General features: G+C 44.6%; 1 protein-coding gene across 1 annotated transcript in view; it reads right to left on the bottom strand.

Moving 5' to 3' along the window:
• The window catches only part of LSAMP (limbic system associated membrane protein), a 1,850,461-nt gene that overhangs the window by 1,668,304 nt on the left and 160,219 nt on the right, over positions 1-21,938 (bottom strand). The gene's annotated exons all lie outside the window — the stretch shown is intronic.

Below are 21,938 nucleotides of genomic sequence, written 5' to 3'. Positions count from 1 at the left end.
GATTGAATTTCAATAGCTATCTGGTTTATATGTACTTGGTTTGTTCTCTTTCTTTCTCTTGCACAAAACAAACTCATGGATCTTTTATTTGGATCCATTTCTTTTATCCCTTCATGCTGGATTTTGTTCCATTTTCAATGTTATTTTGACATTTGTTGGGACAAGTTGGCCCCTTAACTTTGCGGACCCCGGAGGGATGACTTTGCTCAAATTCAGCCAATGGCAACAGAGGCACAGGTACAGACTCACCTGTGGTTACTCATGGTCATGGATGAGCCTGCATTAGGTTATTTGGCCAGATCCTGGTTAGGAAATTCCTGTAGATTTGGGAGTAAAGCCTGGGGAGGACAGAGTAGGGTACAATGCCACAGAGTCTACTTTCCAAAGCATCCATTTTCTCCAGGGGAACTAATCTCTGCACTTTGAATATGACCTATAATTTCTGGTGTTCCTATACTCTCTGGTGTCCCTAACCTGCATCCATTAACCACCAGTTGGGACCAACTATTCACCCGCTCCTTGACATGAACACAAGGTGAAGGACACTTGCATGTTGGAGTGACAGAAGGGGGAGAAAATGTAAATTAATGGAAAAGGGGAAAGCAGCAGTTAGCTGCATAGACTGCAGTTTTGGGGTTTGTTTCAGAGAATTCTCTAAATTGGAATTAAAGAGGTTGGAAACTTAATTCAAGCAAACTTCTAGAAATGTGGAGGAAGTGAATAAACCCAGGTTTTCCTAGCCTATCTCCTGGTAAATTACTTACTTGACAGAGGGATCTCCTGGGTCATCTAGTCCAACCACCCCACACAATGCAGGACACTCACAACCCTATCACTCATCCACTGTAACCTGCCACCCCCTTGAACCACCACAGAATCAGCCTCCCCGTCAGATTGCTATCCAGCCTCTGTTTACACATTTCCAAAGATGGAGAACCCACCACTTCCCGAGGAAGCCTGTTCCACTGAGAAACCACTCTAAATGTCAGGAACTTCTTCTGGATGTTTAGACGGAATTTCTTCTAAATTAATTTCATCCCATTGGTTCTGGTCTGTCCCTCTAGGGCAAGAGAGAACAACAGTGCTCCTTCCTCTATACGGCTGACTTTTAAATACTTGAAGATGGTTATCTGATCCCCTCTCAGTTGTCTCCTCTCCGGCCTAAACGGACCAAGCTCCCCCAACCTTTCCTCAATAATGTGGGAGAATACAATAAAATATTATAGCCTTTTTGAGATGTGAGATCCTTTGATTCTTCCCACAATGTAAAAACCACACATGCAGAAATACATAGCCATATGTCAAGCTTAGTGTAGGGGTTAGGAGCGCAGACTTCTAATCTGGCAAGCCGGGTTTTATTCTGCACTCCTCCACATGCAGCCAGCTGGGTGACCTTGGGCTCACCAGAGCACTGATAAAGCAGTTATTAATGAGCAGTAATATCAGGGCTCTCTCAGCCTCACCCACCTCACAGGGTGTCTGTTGTGGGGAGAGGAAAGGGAAGGCAATTGAGACTCCTTCTGGTAGAGAAAAGCATCATATAAAAACCAAGACTTCTTCTTCTTCAAAGTGAGCAGTGGGAACTATGTAAATTTTTAAATAGTGGAGGACTTTGTTTTAATCAATCAGACTGCAATCCTAAGAACATGTAGACTCTTGGGAGCAAGCCTCATTGCACAGGATACTTGCTTGTGACTGCTCCCTGATAGTTCCTGCGGCTAGTGGTGGAGGCAGAATTCAAGTTGGCAAAAGGTAGTCATTAGAATTTAGGATTAGGACTAAGGGACTCGGTTCAATCCACCCAGCTGGCCTGCTCCCTGTCTCTCTCTCTCAGCCTAGCCTGCCCCACAGAGTTGCAGTGAGGATAAAGGCAAGGAAGGGGGAACTGTGCACACACTCCTTTGAGATAAAAAATGTAATAGATCGGGCCGTGGAGAATTGGTCTGAACTAGCACAATGAGCTTCTTAGCAGTAGTGAGAATTCCCCAGGGTTCAACTTTAGCCAGAGTTTTAAAAAAGAGCTTTGCCTTAGCTGTGATAAATTAGGAAGGAATGAAAAAAAATCCTCTTTTTCTTTAAACGCATTTCTTTCATCAGCCCCATGGCCGGCAGGCTTCTTTCCCTCAGCGCCACTGAGGAGAACTCAATATGTCTATTAGCGTACCTGCAGGGGTTATACCTTTAAAGTCACTGGCAGACCTTTTCGGATATCAAATCGTAAGTAAAACACCTCAGATGTTGTTTTTTCCCCCCTCACCAGTACTGAAAACAAGATCTGACTTTAGTATAAGCATGTCAAGAATTACTTCAGGAATATTTGTGCTCTTCGGTCCTCCTCCGGAGCATGCAGAGGTGTATGAAAGGGAAATTGACTGATGCTCTGCATTCATACTGTGCGTGCACACGGCCGACTCACACAGGGACAGACTTTGGTAAATATCAGTGCAGTTTAAGGGCACCTGGTACATAAAGCACAGCTTTCCACGTAAGTGCCTGTGAAGCATTGCTAATGTCAGATGTAGATTAACATGAACATCACAGCTAGCACCCTGGAAGTTTAATTGCTTATGTATGTTGTGTGAGCAGATTTTTAAATCTATATTTACACACATTGGGATGGCATGTACTCATTAATAAATTAGACACTCGCAAATCAACAATAAATCACCGGAACTGTGACTTGGTTTTCTGATTGACGAGCACTTTTCTGGTTGATGCCGCCTCACTCCCATGCCAAAAAGCTATTTATGAGATCACACCGAGATGAAAAAGCACCCCAGCTTGAATCCAGAGCTGTAACGTTTCTACACGGCAAAGAGGAACGCCTGAACTTTCTTCCTGGGCTACTTTTAATTTGTGTTTCAGGAAAACGAGGAAGAAAAAAATATAGCGTGGATGAGAGAAAATAGTGTCTGTGTTTTGCCGTTCTGTGCGAAATGCCATCCAGCTGGTATCTCTGCATCAACCCTTTTCTTTCCTTTGAGAAAATGAAGCACTGGCAGACTAACAGAAACAGAGCTGTGCTGTCACTGTTTGAGAGTGACCTGTGGCGACAAGGTGCCAGTTCTGATGTAGTGGTTTTTTTGCCCCCATGGGAATGCTTTTGGAACGGCTCCTGTGGAGCAATACAGATGGGCAACATTCTGACAAAGCATACTAGACTTTCTAAAACCATCCATAAGTAGCCTATTCAGCCACCTTGCTAACTTTTGCCTACAAACACTACTTTGAAAAGAAAAAAAACATGCTTTCCCTGACCGTTTCTATATGCCAGTTCTGCAGAGTTGCATAAAGATTAGAGTATTTGATGGCAACTGGGAAGCCTAGGTTGAAGTCCCCATTCAGCCATAAAGCTCACGGGGACCTTTACCACATGGAGGATGTCATGCCGGGCTGCCTCCTGGTGTTTGGGCCAGGACAGGTTGCTCTGCCTCCTCCTGCTCCTGCACAAGACAGCATTTGGCTCACTGCAACCTGTCCACCCTGGATTTGTGCTCCTGCACGGCAGCCAGAGTAGCGAAGTTCTCCTGTGCTGTCGGGTAGTGTGGACCATATGAATATGGTACTGTGTAATCATGCAGTATCACATTCTTAAAAATAATTTTTAAAAAAATTGCCCCAGGGGGTCTACAGCACTGCACAATGTGGGGGGGAGGGGCAACCTAGGGCATTCTTTTGTCCCTTCTGGGATGCTGTACTCAGGTGTGGGTGGGGATTAACTGGGCCAGGGCACCCTGACTCTTCGACAGCCACACAGTCCAGGCCTGACATAGGCCCCATTGATGGCCAGGGACTTCCTGCGGGACAAATGAGGGCCTGAGTCTGACCAGGGCTAGGATTGCCCAGACTGTTGCTGACCTCATGCAGAAGCAGGAATTAGCCTCACAACTAGATGAGCGGTGAGTCGTGCCAAATTTCTGGTGCAGAAACTGTCTCACAGATAACCTGAGGGTCTGCCTGCCTCCCTACACCCCTCACAGGGCACTGTGCTCAGCAGGTGTAAACTTACTGAAGGTCCCTGGTCTGAGGGAGGTTCGCCTGGCCACAACCCGATCCAGGACATTTTTGGCCCAAGTGGTTCATATAATTTTCCTCTTTGCCATTTTACTCTCACAACAGCCCTGTAAGGTAGATAGGGCCGAAAGTGTGTGACTGGCCCAGTGTCACAAACTTCCATAGCAGTGTGAGAATATGATTCCAGCTTCCTCAGATTCCAGGCCAAAGCTCTAATCACTGCATCATGATGACTCTCAATTTTCTATTAGAAACTGTGGCATGAATCCATGACTAGTGTTTCTATTAAATTATTAGTTTCAGTAAGACACAGACACTCAACTCCAACAACCAAGCTATTTTAGTGGAACCAGAAGATGCTGAACACAGATAACCAGAACTGGGAGACCTTAAATCTGTTCACTGATTGGCTGCAAGATGGAAACCAATGAATCCCGGACATGGCCTTAGGATCTCAATCCATGTTCCCTAGCTCACGGTCTCTAAATGTCCACTGACACAACCATTTCCGCAGATGCAAAGATTTCCACCTGTAAGACGGTCATTTTCCTGCCTCCCACAGCAGCAAAATGCCACCGCAAACTAGTGACCGGGGGGTCCCGGTTTCTAAGAACAGGATTCATAAGTCATTTTGGGATGTTACATGAAGGGGGAAGCAAGGAGGTCTCTTAGGCTGAGCAATGAGACATGGGGGCAGGAGTTGGAGACTAATGTAAATGGAGATTTGGGAATGGATCCTGGCAAGGGCAGGCTTTGTGGAGGAAAGGGACTTTGGAACAATATAATGCCATCGAGTCCATTCTAAAGGAGCCGTTTTCTCCAGAGATCAGTTGCGATTCTGAGGCTGGGGTTCCGACAAAGTAGGCCCCAAGAAAACAGCTTTCCTTAACTAGTAGAGTTGACATTTCTTAATGCCTTCTGGTGCCCACTCCTCTCCTCTTCTAAGCCCCCATGATTTTTAAATATTATAGTCCGTAATCCCTGCCTCATTAAACAGAGTATATATTCTCACTTTATTCTGACCTACAAAGGGGCCAGTTTAAGGAACGATCAGTCATGAGATCATTAATACAAAGACAGGCACAGAGGGCAGGGATGTTCATTGAAAATTAATTCCTTAACCTTTTCTAAGATGACCTCCGTGAGGATATTTTACCTTTTGTAATAGCGGTGAGGAAAGAGAGAACAGTTATATGTGTCCCCGTTGAGGTAAACCCAGAGGAAGGGAGTGCCAGGGAGAAGCCGTTTTTTCTCTGAGTTGAAAACGATGCTGCCTGGTGTGGTACCGTGCATGCTAGTCCAGATGAGTGAGCTAAGTGAGCTGCACCACACAAGCAATGGGGTGGACGTACAGGCGAAGTCAGGGGTGGCTTAAAGTGCAAAACTACAGCCCCAGGAAGCGAGATGACAGGAAGGGATATGATTCCTGAGCACATACTGATGACTCAAATCCCAGTAAATTGTTCTGCTCAACCGTCCGTAGCTGATGGGGTCAAGAGGTTTCTGTCCTAACTGATGTTACTCTAAAACATGTATTGCAACTCCAGTCCTGCCAGCTATCCTGAAGGCTGTTTTAAAGCGTGCCTGAGTGTACACTGGCCCAAACTTAATTGAGGATTTTAGCTGGTAATGATAGCTGTTGTACTCTAGAGAGGTAGCATACTTAGAACAATGAAAATTCTATGAAGCATGAAAAGAGATTGAAAGTGGGTTCCCCATCAAGAGCAGGAGCAAGGGTAGGAGGGAGATCGTAGGCTTCAAGGTTGCCACTTTATCTGATTGATTTTAAATGCTTGTCTCCTTCCCGATAGCCTTGGACTCTGGGTGCCAAATTGCCAACACATTAAAAATAATACAACAGTGCATCAGCCAGATGAAATAAACACAGAAGATAAAAACAGCACATGATTAAAAACACACACACACACAAAATGATACTGTCAGATCTGCCAAAAGGGTTTATCCACCACTTTTGAAATAAAACCTTTTGATATGTTTTCCTGGACACTGAAAATGAAGGCATGCTCTGGACCATCACAAAGGACTGAACCTACCATAGAAAAAACCTTGCAACCTGACTGTTGCTGTGGGCAGAGTTTAAATATGCAAAGTGTGGGGAAAGCACTAGGCTACTTAAAAGAATGTAATGGTTTTATTAAGAAGAAAAAACAACCTTCACATTAAGAGATAAACTAACTGCCTAATTGTTGTTCTGCATTCATTCTGTTCTGGAGTCAAGCAGGGAGGAGGTGTGAGCAAAGGAGCAGGAAACCTTCAAAGCCATTAGGACATAAGAAGAGTCGATTTGAAAAAAATATCTGGAAGTTCCTGATCTAACTATGCTAAATGCACAACTCCTCCAATGCTCCCTGTGGGATATGCTTCATATGCTTTTTGAATCGTGCATTTCAACAGTTGCCAGTTGGAATATCCTAAGAGAGGGCATCACAAGATGAAGGCTGGTAGAATACACTTGATGAGTAGGAGAAGGGTTGCAAAGGTCCCTCCCCCAGTAGGCCCTTCCTGCCACCATTCAGCTTGCTGGCAGGGGCAAAAAAGGAGACAGAAATGGGAGAAGTGATGGCCAGTGTCCTGACACTGCATCATCACTTCCAATTTGACTGGGAGGGATGTCATCACCCCAGAAAACTCTCTAAGAGCATAAGAACAAAAGAGAAGCTATGCTGGATCAGGCCAGTGGCTTTTCCAGTCCAACACTCTTGTCCCACAAAGGACCATGCTCAACCTCATTTGTCACTTTGAAGCCCACTCTCCAAGACTCAACAGATCCCTCTGGAATACCTCACAGTCCTCCCTGGTTTTCACCATGCTGAACAACTGAGTGTCATTCACAAACTTAGCCTCTTTACTCCAAATCATGAATAAATAGGTTTTAGAAGCACTGGACCTAGAACCGAGTCCAGCAGTACTGCACTGTTTACCCCCTTCCACTGTGAAAGCTGCCCATTTATATGCACTCTCTGTTTCCTGTTAATTAACCAAGTTTTAATCCACAAGAGGACGTCCTTTTATCTCATGACTGCTGAGTTTACTTAGGAGCCTTTGATGAGCAAATTTATCAAAAATTTTCTGGAAGTCTACGTAAACAACATCTACCTGGTCACTGTTGTTCACACCTTCAAAGAACTCTAAAAGGTTCGTGAGACAAGATTTCTCCTTCTAGAACCTATGCTGAATCGTCCTCAATAGCTTTTGTTCATCTATGTGCCTACTATTTCTATCTTTGATACAGGACTCCACTGACTTTACATTAACTACCTTTCAGTCCTCAAGAATGGAGACAGATTTTAGTTATAGACTGCCTATAACTAATCCACAAGCAGAGCCACAGATTCACATTTGAGTTGTTTCAGAACTCTTATATTCATGCCATCTGGGCCTGGTGACCTGTCAATTTTCAATGTGTCCATCAGTCACAGGATCTCCCTTTTCATTATCTCAATCTGACTCTGGTCTTTTGACATTTCAGGTCTTTCTGGCCCTGCTGGAGGACCTCCTGATGGCACCTGGGTTTTGGCCACCATGTAATATTGAGTGTTAGATTGGATGGACAACTGACCTGATTCAACATGGCTTCTCTTACATGGCTTCTCTTATCATAGAATCATAGAATCATAGAGTTGGAAGGGGCCATACAGGCCATCTAGTCCAACCCCCTGCTCAACGTAGGATCAGCCCTAAGCATCCTAAAGCATCCAAGAAAAGTGTGTATCCAACCTTTGCTTGAAGACTGCCAGTGAGGGGGAGCTCACCACCTCCTTAGGCAGCCTATTCTACTGCTGAACTACTCTGACTGTGAAATTTTTTTTCCTGATATCTAGCCTATATCGTTGTACTTGAAGTTTAAACCAATTACTGCATGTCCTCTCCTCTGCAGCCAACAGAAATAGCATCCTGCCCTCCTCCAAGTGACAACCTTTCAAATACTTAAAGAGGGCTATCATGTCCCCTCTCAACCTCCTTTTCTCCAGGCTGAACATTCCCAGGTCCCTCAACCTATCTTCATAGGGCTTGGTCCCTTGGCCCCAGATCATCTTCGTCGCTCTCCTCTGTACCCTCCAGAACTGCACACAGTACTCCAGGTGTGGTCTGACCAGTGCCGTATACAATGGGAATATGACATCTTGTGATTTTGATACGATGCCCCTGTGACGTGATGCCCCTTATGTCACTCCTCCTGAAATTGAGTGTTCTGGAGTGGGCACTAGAGCACTCAGCCAAAACTATGGCTATCCAAAAGCTGGAATATCATTAGAGAAATGCTGACCTTACTACAGTTGTACAGGAAATTACATCAGTGCATTGCCAGTGATGTCACTGCATCATTGGTGATGCCCCCTAGCAGACAGCCTCCATCTGGTTGCTAACCTTATGCAGACAATTGAGATTCAGTTCCATATCAATGAGTTCTTCAAGGACATAATAACCCTGAATTCTAGTACGTAGTATGACTTTGTACTTTTTACAGACATAAAGAGCAGGCCTGCACAATTTATCAGTTGGATGTTATGGAGAATTTCTAGAAAGGAGAGGCAGTTTTCAACAATTTCCCTCTCCCATTGAAAATCGCTGAATTCTGCCTTATGCTATTCCTGGGTATATACCAGGAGCAACATTTAAGTGGGCATCAGGAGGAAGGTCATGAGGAAGAACATCATGTCAACTAAATTCTAAGAGGAGCATGGAAGGTGGACCATGCAATGGCCCTTCCTTTCTCTTTTCTTCATCTTTCCATCCCTGCAAAGTCTTTGTGACAGAACAACAAGATAGCATAGTATTGAATACAGTTTAATCATCTAGATGCCAGGGATAGAAAGCCACAAAGCTAATCTGTGTTTCGATAGACAGTGGATGGCCCTTCATTACTAAGGCTCTATCATAGCAAAGTGGAATCTCCCCCAACCTCTGAAGAAATGGGATGAATAATGGAATAATGGAAATTTCTCATCCCCTGGTGCTGTCACATCCTATTACATACACTCCAGGTAAAAGGTGCATTATCAATGCTCCTAAAAACTACATTGCATGTTTTTGGGTTTTTAAAAGACAAGAATCAAAAAGCCCAGAATGTGTGTGTGTGTGTGGGGGGGGGGGATTGGCAAGAATAATAACTGTCCATGAAAGCAACCTGGTGTGGGTGGCTGACAATCATGTTTTAAGGAAAGTAAACAGAACCCATCAGGTTGTTTTTAGAACACACATTAACTCTTTTATCTCTGCAACATAAATGTATTTTTGCATATACAATGATCCTATGTGACATTATAACAGGAAATATACAAAGAACTAGGTTAAATTATATAATATTTGGATATCCCAGACATGTGGTTGAAGGAAACTCAAACAAAAATGCTACCTAACAAAAAGCAGGGTACTCCATGGACAATTTTGAATGGAACATCACTCCCTACATAATTGGCCCATTGAGTACAGTACTACTTTGTCTAGTTATAAGTTGCTTTCCAAGAACTCAGGCAGAGCTCTACAGCCTAAGACCTTTTGAAAGGGCAAGGGTAGGATTTGAACTTTTGCAATAAAAATATGTGCTCTGTCATTCAGTTCTAACCCCATCCTGGCTGCACCCCCAATTATGTGTTGAACACAGCAAGGTTGGACTGAGGAGCAAACATCTGACATGTTATTTACCATGCCCAGACAGACTTCTGTTAAATACTGTTGGCTCGATTGGGTCACCTTCCTAGAACGTTGGCAGCTCTGCAAGGTAAATAGCAGTAGCTCCGGAGGAATCATGGAAATGGGGTATGATAATTATTTGGAATTTGCTTAACATATTGAGACACATTCTGGTTGTCTTTCTCCCCAGCTGGCCAAAAACTGGAAAGGATCTGACCATCATCTTGGCAGACTGGTATACAGCCTATCACTGCACTACATATACTTACAACCAGGACTTACAGCAAGGACTCTCAGAAAAGAAACAAACAGAAGCCAGAAAAGATTAGGTCAGTGTCTGTTCTTGAGCATGGAGAATGTTCCTGCTTCTCCCTTGAAGAGTATGATGTTCCATAGGGCAGGACTGGGCCCCAGCCCTGTTTTCCCCATCCGGTAGGAAGATGGTTAGGAGTGGCTATTTAAGCATGCTCTTCCTCCAAGGCAGAGGCTTTTTATGTCTTGTTGCCACTTTACTTGCCTGGGATTTACTGGTTGCTCTTGGAATTAACCAGGATTGGCTGAGAGAATAGCCTTTTTCTTCTATTCCACATGGATTGTTGTGAGGTGTTACTTGTTATAGCAGGGTTTCAACCTTGGGAATTGGTTACGTTGTAACTAGCAGCTTAACTAGATAATATTCAGCCTTCAGATCTGGATTAACTAGCAGGGCACAGTGTCAGGGGGAAAACAGCCCTGGACAAGAGCCCCATGCACTGTACTACCTATGCCCCATCCCCTAAAAAAGGAAGGGAAGGAAAATGAACCAGATAGTACAACATTTCACATAGCTAGGTTGAATGCTTCCTGCCTTTCTGCCATGGGTTGTATACACAGCCCTTCTATCCTGGACAGGACTGGCCCACTTGTGTGTGAGTGTGGGTGTCTATTGGGCAGGCCAACAGCCCATTGGAAAATTCAATGGTGGCTTTAATGGTCCATGCATGGTCTGATACTGTCAGATACTCCTGCAGCAGGGACCCAGGTCCTGACAGAACTAAGAAAGTTTCGTAGGGCCTCTAAAACAGCACTCTTCCACCAGACCTATAGTTGGGACCAAGGCAACTGAGGAACAATAACAAGCCTCCCTTTGCTTCTCCTCTTCATGTTCTACTTCCTACTCTGGCTCCCCCTGCACCTATGGGGAATATCTCACCATTCTGCAAAGCAGAGCGGCTAGCTATACAATGGTGCCAGTGGCAAAGTTCTAAATGTCATAATTATTATGCTTTTAAAGTGGTTTTAATATAAACGTATGTTGTAAGCCATCCCGAGCCCAATTGCAGAGAGGGCCAGTCTAGAAATCCTTATCCACTGTTGTTCCTCTTTATATTTCTGAAAAAGCCTAGGAGGTGGGACATGTCCGGCTGTCCAAGTTGGAATAGGGCCAATCAGGCTGCAGACAGCTTTATCCTTATTTGCCCTGCCCCTGCAGCTCCTGCCCTCCAGCCCTGGACTCTAGCCTCTTTGCTCTCAGATGCCTCAATGCCTGGAGCCAGCAGCAGGTGAGAGGACCCTGGGCAAAGGGTAGTGCTGCAGGGCTTGCTAACAAGGGCCTCCTGGCCTGCTAGGCTGGGCCTGATGATGAGGGCCTCCTGGCCTGCTGACTGCCTGCTAAGGAGCTCTGTCTCGGCCCTGCTAACGAGATGCCCAGCCCCTGGCCACCCCACTTGATTTGGCTGCGAGCTGCGACCCAAAATCACTTTAAGCTGCCTGGCCAGGGGAGGGGACCCTTTCAGGGCCCATTCTTAGGAACGGGCTCTGAAGCTAGTCAAAATATAAATTAATAAACACAATTCCAGGTGCCATCCAGTCCCCCCACCTTTTCAGGGGGATTCTTGACAGGTATTCATCCTTCTGAAATGGCTTCCCTCCCCAAATCTCATTATTCCAAAGTTCAACTCCAAATCTCCCTGAATTTTTCAACCTGCAGCTGGTAACTATAAGAGGAATTGATTTCTGTAGCTAGAAAATCCATTTTGATTTCAGGATATCTCCAGGCCCCACCTGGAGGTTGGCACCTCTAAAAGCAAAGAAGCAGGAAAGGGGAGAGCTGAAAACCTCCACACACCTGGGGATTTCCTGCTGTTATGAATGATCAATTGAACAAGATCAATTCTCCTTCAGAAAATGGCTGCTTTTGAAGGTATATTCTAGGTCAGTGGTCCCCAATCTTTCTGAGGCTGGGGACCGGCAGGATAACTGCCCTGCCCACACAAAAGTGCCGTGCATGGGCGATTTCAGCCGCGCATGGCGCATGTGCGCATGCGCGGTTCGGCTGTGAATGCGCAATGCACGGGTGTGGCCCTGATTCCCTCTCCCCGCCCTCCCGCAGTAAGAAGCTTCCCGGGCCGCAAGCTTGCGGCCTGGGAAGTTTTTTACTGTGGGGAGGGCGGGGAGAGGGAGCTGTGGCCCGGCGCCATGGCCTTCGCGGCCCGACACCGGGCCGCGGCCCGCAGGTTGGGGACCACTGTTCTAGGTTACTATACCCCACTGAGGCCCTTCCCTTTCCAAACCCCACCCTTCTCATATTTATCACTCCAAATATCCAGTTATTTCCCAACCTGGAGCTGGCAACCATAGGACATGGGAGCTTTCAGGAATGAAAAATAGGAAATAATGGGGACCTGCAAGTCTTTGTAGGTTTCCACTTGTATTACCTAATGGTGGGAGGAACATTCAACATTTTGAAACCTGTTATGTGTCAGCCTTCTTTCTTTTTCATGAGTCATTTACATTAGCGGTCCCCAACCTTCTTGTAGTCGGGGACCGCGCACGCGCAGTTGCCGCACATGCACATTTTTGCTACTAGGTGGCGCTAACGCACATGCACAGAACAGCCGCACATGCGCATTTTCGCCAGCAGAGGGCGCAAACACGCATGCGCGGCGGCTCCGCACGTGTGCGTTTGCGTCGCTGGCGTGCCAGCAGCCGCGCCTGCCTCTTCCCCCCTCTCACTGCAGGGGGGGGGAGGCAGGCGCGGCCACTGGCGGCCCGGTACCATGGCCTTAGCGGCTCGGTGCCATGCCGCGGACCGGGGGTTGAAGACCCCTGATTTACATGGATGCTACCAGCCACTCATACAGGAATAGGCTGCGCTCCATGGAGTTTCCAGTTCTTTTTTACTGTCCAAATGCCAAAATTCCTTCCACAAATCCACCCAAGGAGCCCCCTCCCCCATAAGCTGATCTTGACTGAGCCTCACTGTGCATGCCAGGCAATTTTCCAAAAATGTCTTTATTCATGCCTCATTTCATTGCCTCTAAACTTGTCATTCTAAGGAAGGGGCTGTGACAGGTTTGAGCATCTGTTTGGTATGTGGAAGGTCCCAGGTTCAATCCCTGTGAAAGACCTCAGTGTCAGACCCTTGAGAGTTGCTGCCAGTCTGTCTTTGACGGGCCAGGATTCTAATTCAGTAGTCAGCAACTCCATGTCTATGGTAGTCCCACCCTCATTTTGTGTGGATGGGGACGGAAAGCACTGGAGGCTCTGTTCATTTTCATGACAAGTCCGAAACCCACTGGAGAGCAGCAGATCCTGGGCTTACTCTAGGTATATTTCTACCACTACCAGAAGCCAAGTTACCAGCCGAGATGACACTCTGTCCCATCTTGGAAAATCACACAGCCAAAGGGATGAGGTCAGGAGGGATGCTATTTACCAAAACAGATTTTAGTACATCTTTGAGAACAAATATGGATCATGTGTAAGAGCCTCTTGTGGCGCAGAGTGGTAAGGCAGCAGACATGCAGTCTGAAAGCTCTGCCCATGAGAGCAGCCGGCTCAAGGTTCCATCCTTCCGAGGTCGATAAAATGAGTACCCAGCTTGCTGGGGAGTAAATGGTAATGACTGGGGAAGGCACTGGCAAACCACCCCATATTGAATCTGCCATGAAAACGCTAGAGGGCGTCGCCCCAAGGGTCAGACATGACTTGGTGCTTGCACAGGGGATACCTTTACCTTTACCTATGGACCATGTCAAAAAAGAAGTGGCACTTCCAGCGGATTAATCACATAGGTGGCATCACAGTGGTGCTCCATACCCCTGCACAATTGGCTGTGTTATCTATCACTGAGGACAGGTGAGGACCCCAGGAAAACAGAGCAAGGTAAATGAGTGAAGATTTTTCAAGGCCTGTTGGGAAACCACCTAAATAAGAAAGAGGCAGTTGCCATCACTATTGAAACATTTGTGAAATTTGGGCTGAATCTTTTAAAAAATCCATACAATATAACAACGGAAAGTTCCATTGCCTCGATCGGTCAGGTTCTCCACGGGGAAACTGAAGGTGAGGCTGATGCCCTGCATTGGAATCTATGGAAACAACCCATGGCTTTTTCTGTTAGCACCAGTCATACAAACAAGGGAGAGCAAGAAGGTTAATGCTTGCCAAACAGACAGTGCTCCTCAGGTGGAAGCAACCGCTACCTTTTCCACGTGCAGCTTTCAGGAGCAAGCCTCAGGTAATCACCCCAGCCATTTGCAACTGAATAGCTAATTTGCAGTTATTTGTGGCCTAAAGTGGAGCTGTGCTATCATTCCGATAATAGTACAGTAAAAGACACGATTGTGTTCAGGGCCCGGCTCGTCGCTTAGCAAACACTAATGCCGCACTTTTGCAAGGCGATTATTGAGGGCTAGCCTGACTTTATAATATACAGTGTTGCCTGCGTGGCTAAAGGCTGATAACACCCAACCGGCAGTGGCATTGATTAAGTGCTGCTGGCAATCTCGCGGCTGGAATAGCAATAATATTGGCTGCCAGAAGCTGTAATACTGGAATAATTAATAACAATGCTTAATCTTGCTCTCTGATGAGCAGTTGCAGAAGTCGCTCCCTTCCTCCACCCCACCCCCACCCCCTCCACAAATCCTTCTGCCGAAGAGCCAGAGGGAAGCTGCAGATGGAAGGAGGGAGAAAATGGAAAGGATGTTTTGTGACCCTTTGCCACTTTAGATGCCAAGTGTGGGAATGATAAGAGGATTGTCAGATAATGGGCCACCCTTTCCCCTCGGCATCAGCTGAGATCCCTTGATTTCAGTCCCATTCTCTTTTCTAAAGCTCCGGTCAAGACGCAAGCAAAGCCATTGCTGCCGAGCACGGCTTTCCCGGGCTTATTCATCCAGGGCCACACTGTATCCCTCTTCTATTCCCGCGGTGGGCTGTCAGAATATGAAGGTGACCCCGAGTTCAATGACTAAAAGCCACAAAAACCCTTGTCACACTAAGAAATAGAAATAAGTTATGCAAATTAGATGAATTCTTAATAGGCATGCTTCCCCTTAATTTTACAGAGCTTGGTTTGATTGAAGATATTTATTTTTTAAAAAGGTATTATTTCCATTTAGAAAGTCACTTGAGGCGAAGTGCAATAACACAACCGTGAAACTACAAAAAAATATGTACAAAATATTCAGCAGTGAAAATACCAGGGGGTGGGGGATGGAAGATCTCTTTTCTCCATAAAGACATTCCAGTGAGGAGTCCTGGAATAAGTGAAAAGGACTGGATGCTGGAGAAGGAGGAATTCCTGCATTCTCCCCTATGCTGTGTTTGATGGCTGAAATAACTCAGGGGGCATGGGGGTGGGGTCATTATATTCTCTGTCAGTACATGCAAACGTTCAATGCATGTGTTGGTGGAGATGCCAGTCCCCAGTAATATCTGGGGATCCCCTGGAATTATAGTTTTTTCTCCAGATAATTTCTCCTTGAGAAAATGGCTGCTTTGGAGGATGGACTCCATAGCATTCTACTCCACTGAAGTCCCTTCCTTCCCCAAATCCTGCCTACTCCCAGCTCTACCCCTAAGGCCTCCAGGTATTTCCCAACCCAGAGCTGGCAACCCTAGGTGTTGGCTCCCAACACAGAAAATAACAATACCTCCCAGGTGTTCTACCCACTGCAAACAGCACATAGGAAAAGACAGGAATTCCCGTGCAATGGTCCCGATCCAAATCAGGACCTGCGATGGGTTTACTCATGAACTACCACCAGGAACTAGTCGCTACAGTATACCTGTGGCAAACTCATGCAGTTTGTAATGTCTAGTTAAGCTCTTGAGTATTAGGTGTCTTTGTATCTACCAATGTATTCTAGCATCAGCATCTGCAGAAGAGAAAATCTGCCATCCTTCCCCACACCCTTGTACAGCTTGACCAGATCTTACTCTTTCAAGAGAAAGCATTTGGACCAAAGCTTTATTACAGAATCTTTAAAAGTAGATGAGTTCATAAGGGGAAAGATATTTCCAAAAGATGCTGGGCACAAGTGATAAGCCACAACTACTGAAGATATACAGTAGAAGTCAGTGCAGATGAGCAAGACTTGTGTGTGTTGTAGACTACTTCAATTTTTTTTGGGGGGGGGGGATTCACAGCCTGGGGCAATAAAATCCTCTTTTCACATAAATTGCTGAATACCACAAGGCAAAACTGAATGGTCAGATTCATTATCCACTAGCATAGTTCTGAGTTTCCTCTATGAAGGCAGTGAGACAGTCTTAAACCACTATTAAGCCCCCTAGGCCAATAAGCTCCAATTTTACCAGCAAAAGAAGCATGCAGCCAATAGCCTATGCACAGGGAAAGAAAATGAGTATTGTCCTGTATGTGATTGTGTCAGGTTTCCGCAGACTGTCCCTTCCCTAAAACATGAATCTTTGACTTGCAAAAGGTTGAGTTTGATGAAAGCAAGCAAGTTAATCCAAACAATACTCTATGGGAACTGAGGCATGGCAAAACAGGCTCAACTTATAACCCCTCAACCAACTCCCTCTTTCATGAGAACCCACAAAGTGCAGGAAATATTCAAAAGGCTCAAACAGCCAGGCACACAAGTTTGATGCTTCACATTCCAGAGACAAACAGAGATGGTTGGGGGAATGGGTGTATGAAAGGGAAACAGGATAGGCACTTAACATGGGCAAAGACTCCTACATCTACACTTCTAACAGTAGCTAATATTTATGGTAGAAGCCTGGCACTTCTGACAGACTTTTCTCTACCCGAAGGAGGCTCAAAGCGGCTTACAGTCACCTTCCCTTTCCTCTCCCCACAACAGACACCCTGTGACGTGAGGTTGAGTGAGCCCTGATATTGCTGCTCAGTCAGAACATTTTTATCAGTGCCGTGGCGAGCCCAAGGTCACCCAGCTGGCTGCATGTGGGAGAGTGCAGAATCGAACCTGGCATGCCAGATTAGAAGTCCGGACTCCTAACCACTACACCAAACTATCTAACTACTGTTAGATAGTCTTGAAAAGAGCCATATGAATCATGATGCCATTCAAAGTAGACACGTTCATAGTCTAGGGAGCAACAGTAATGAAAAAAGAAAACAGATCTCATGGTCCAGGAGATAATTTGATCACTCCTGTGCTAAGGGAGAATCTCCACCCATTAATCTGCTTCACAAGTATGTCAAGATGAACTGAGCATGCCTGAACATCATCAGTCAATAGATAGGTAATAGGTTGATGAACATGGATGGACAGATACCTGAGTGAATCCATAACACAATCATACATGGGGAGATGGAAGACAGAAAATGCAGGGTACAATAGAAAAGTTGTTTCCTCTTCAGGTGCTATCAATCACAGTGCATGCACAGAGTCATTCAGAAGCTTGGGAGTACTGCCTGGTTTAGTGATACAAAGAGGCTTCTGGTCCACAAGGTAAATTCATACCATCTCATAGATTACAGCTTGCATCCTGACCCCAACAGAAGGATAAGGCTACCACTGAGCATAAAAAACGTCTTTGTGCCTGGTCCAGGTTGCAAATGGATACTGTAGCTACAGAAATACACCTTTCCCCATCATAGGCATTGGGTGGTATCATGTATCTATCAGTGATGAAGCAGTGCTAAGTTTCCTATCAGATATAGGAGCAATATGATTTTTTTTAAAAAGTGATTGGATTCCTTTCTGTACTTATAATGGAAGCCAAGTGTTCCTTTAATATGGAAGTGAGGTGAACTTATGGGTTTATACCAGCAAAGGATCATTTTGGTTTCATACATTTTGTCACGTTCAGTAGTAAATTTACATTTTTTTTTGGGGGGGGGGAGAGGGAATGGCCAGGGACAGTGATTAACATGATAGCCTGCAGAGACTGGCTCTCTGCAAACCAGGAGGAAAATGGTGCACTAGAAAGCAAAACAAAACAAAATGGCATCTTGTGGTAAAAATGACTAAGTATCCTGATTCATGGAGAAGTCAACTATAGGAGATTAAAGCAGATTTTTAAAACACCAAATAAAAGCAAGAGATGGAGGAAAGGACACAGATCTGTATTCCTTTCAGTGGATTGATTTGCAATATTAATTGTTGTTGTTGTTTTTTCTCACAAGCCAGAGTCAGATTTGAAACAGAACATGGAAATATCACAGCAGCAGGGGAGATGGTCCAAATCTGTAATGGTATATAGCAGGAAAATGAATGTGAAAATATATGAAACTAAGAGAAGATAAAGATAGAATGTTAAGGGAATGTACCAGGAAAAAGAAAGAAACATTAGGGTTTTACTTCAGGTGTCTTCTGAGTTTTGGCGGGGAAAAGTCCACATGGGAAGGGGTGGCATATAATAATATAACAATAAATACATTAATAATAATTTCTACATGACCCATTCATTCATCCTGGATAGGTTCATTTCAGGTGCTAGTATTGATAATATAGTTCTGATTTAAATAGTCACTAAGCCTTTGTCTATTATCAAATGTTATGCTTTAGAGACGCCTTTGACACTCACTCAAAAACTCACAGGCAGAAAGACAGATATACCAAAAGAAGGACAAGATTAAATTAGATGCAGCTCTTTCATTCTCAGTATCCTGGAAGTAGGAGGGAACAACCCCCCCCCCCCTTCCCTGCCTGCCTTGTCTTCCTGCCTCCTGGACAGTTTCATCACAACTCCAGATTGCTTGAACAAGCCGCCTGATAAGACCACAGATGCTGACAGGAAGCAAAGATGTTACAATAAGTGTCATAGGGAAAATGTCAACTGTATCATTATAGTGAAGGTCATGTCTCTCTCATGGAGAGAGAAACAGGGAGCTCCCGGCTCTGCACAATTCACATGTTGTTGTGAGGCAGATGTTGACATGTGTAGAGCCCACCTTGCAAGAGTCACTGCATAGGGAATGATGAGGGAATGCCCACAGAGGCGAAGTCAAAAGCCTTTCTTCCCCAGCAGGAACCCATGTGGAAGGTCTTAAGAGGGTAAAAGTTCACAGCTGCTTCATCTTCTCAGCAAATCTGATTGTTGGAGTATTCCAGAAGGACCAACTACTGAAAGACTGTGAATTCTCCAGCCACAGAACATTTGTTTTTCTAAAAAAGAAATTGTAACTCAGTGCCCGTTTTCAAGCTATGATTTCACGTTCATCTGGAATGCACTGCTATGAGAAAAACTTCTATGCATACAGGGAAGCTTCTCTCTTAAAAATATGGGGATAGGCTTGTGTCCCCCCCAAAAAAACAAAAAACAAAATCCAATTTAAGGGAGCCAGCTTAAGGAATCCAGTTTAACACTGTATACCTGTTTCCCTCACTGCTGCCACTCTTTCCAGACACCAGCAGTTTGGGCTAATAGTAGAGTCTAAAGTGCAATAATTTTAAAATCACATTTTACATAAAAACAATTCAACATCTAACCTAGCAGGAGTGCCAACCATAGAAAGTCCAGAGGAAGTCCTGTTCTAGTTTCTCTTTCAGGACAGCACTGTAAGGAGCTATAGGATATCTTCTGAAAATAAAAAGAAAGCTTCACGTTCTGTCATGACTGACCAAAAATAACATGAAACAGTGTGCAATCTTTGAGGTTCTCCAGAGGTCTTCATCAGCCTGGATTTCTTTTTAAAAAGAAGGTGGTGGACATTTCATGTCAAAGCAAGCCAAGCCTTGTAACCCTTCTTAATGAGTTGCCCAAAAGATATGCAGATGTGGCCTTCTGGAGAAAAATAGGTATCCTATTAAAAATACAAAATTCACCAGTTGATCAAATGACTAAGTCCAGACGGACCCTCAAAAACTGACAGCAGTGGGAAAATATAGATGATGTATCAAGAATACTGGAGATTAAGCTTCTGTACATTGGTGCCATAACAGTGAACGGAAGTTAAACGGGGTAGTTTTAACGTGTGCTGTGTGTTGGGGGGGGGTGTATATTTTTCTCAGTGTCTCGTTCCTTCGCTTGACAAATTCTTCTGTTTATTGCCTTGTTCAGTGAAGGACAGATATATATTTTATTTGGACCTAATTTCCTATGTCAAGGGGAAAAGTATTTTTATGTTGAAACTGTAAGTGGTGAGGTCTAAAGAATCTTATTTCATTTACCTGGAAATAGCACTAGACAGTACAAAGTGTTTTTGCCCATCTCCTGCCTGCCTCTACAGTTGCCAACAATGTGTCAAATGGGGAACCATTTGTTGATGAGAACATGCAGACATAACTATATTGATAAAATGTTCTTCTATTTATTCAGGCACAAGCAAACTTGGAGGTAGAACATCCCAAGAATGATTTATCTTGCAGCAGGACAGTTCATGGACTTCACTCCTTCACAGAGTCTTGGTGGACACACAAAACACAAAACAAACATGTAGTTGGGGAGGAAAGAAATAAGCCAGCAAGCAAGAAAGCCACCAGATTTGAAGCAATATCTTTGAGGAAATATAAATATGTCATATGAATGACATCATGCTGTTTTCCATTTCCCCACAGTAGTGTTCCCCAGCATGGGGCCTGCAGATGCTACAATGCCTATTATTGTATGGCCTGCTGCCCACTTATTCCCCAAAACACCTTCTTACCAAAGCAAGAGTCAAGTCTGGCTGTCTTCTAACTCACAGGAGCAGGATGTGCTTCGGTAGGTATGGTTGCAAGTGGGGCAGAAGTCAATTGAAAGTCAGGCAGGAGAAATATGGGAGATTCTTTATTAACAACTCTGCTTGAAACCTCAGAACTCTGTTTCCCTTGAATTCTGTCTCACACATACACAACTTCTCCGCAGAATCACTTCCTATAGTTGTTCTCTGTCTATCTTCCCCTGTGTCCCTGAGTTATTTCCCATGTCTTCTTCCCTAATTCAGTTCCAGTTCATTCAATATGGGGCTCATTCTACACACATTGGAGAATATCACCTCTAAGGTGCGTGTAAGGTTTCTCAGTGGAATAGGCTTCCTTGGGAGGTGGTGGGTTCTCCGTCTTTGGAAATTTTTAAACAGAGGCTGGATAGCCATCTGATGGAGAGGCTGATTCTGTGAAGATTCAAGGGGGTGGCAGGTTACAGTGGATGAGCGATGGGGTTGTGAGTGTCCTTTATAATGCAGGGGGTTGGACTAGATGACCCAGGAAGTCCCATCCAACTCTATGGTTCTAATTCTAAGGAGTACATAGTCCAAGAAAGCTGTGTCCATCATGAGAGAATGTTCTGCTTACAAACATCCCAACTTTTTGTAATTGCCCCCCTGACACCCATTTTATGATAAGTCCCATCTCACATGGGATTCATTCTGTGGTAGAGTCCTCTACTTTCTCACCAGATCTGCCCTCAAAGGCCTGCAAGCTCTGCCCAGCTTTCACTTAGAATGTACATTCATTTAGAATGTACATGCTATACAAAATTTGATCTTTGCAGTGCAGGAATAATCAGATGAAGGAAGCGCTAGATTCACATATGACACTGCCATGACAATTCCCCCTGATAGCACCAACCTAAGTAGAATTACACCTTTCTAAGAATGCTGAATTCCAGAGAATAGCTAGAAGAGATAAGAATGCCTTCTTAAATGAACAGTGCAAACAAATAGAAGAAAACAATAGAAAAGGGAGGATCAGAGATCTCTTCAAAAAATGGAGATATGAAGAGAACATTTCATGCAAAAATGGGTATGATAAAGGACCAAAATAGTAAGGACCTAACAGAAGCAGAAGAGATTTTTAAAAGGTGGCAAAATTATACAGAAGAACTATACAAGAGCGAGCTTAACATCCCTGATAACCATGAGGGTGTAGTCACTGACCTGGAGCCAGACATCCTGGAATGTCAAGTCAAATGAGCTTTAGGAAGTCTGAACAACAATAAAACTAGTGGAGGTGACAGCATTCCAATTGAACTATTCAAAATCTTAAAAGACGATGCAGTAAAAGTGCTACACTCAATATGTCAACAAATATGGAAAACTCAACAGTGGCCACAGGATTGGAAAAGGTCAGTTTACATTCCAA

This window comes from Paroedura picta, chromosome 6 (assembly GCF_049243985.1).
Source record: "Paroedura picta isolate Pp20150507F chromosome 6, Ppicta_v3.0, whole genome shotgun sequence".
NCBI lineage: Eukaryota > Metazoa > Chordata > Lepidosauria > Squamata > Gekkonidae > Paroedura > Paroedura picta.
Note: the sequence above shows the minus strand (reverse complement) of the source record. Positions and strands in the feature narration are given on the sequence as shown.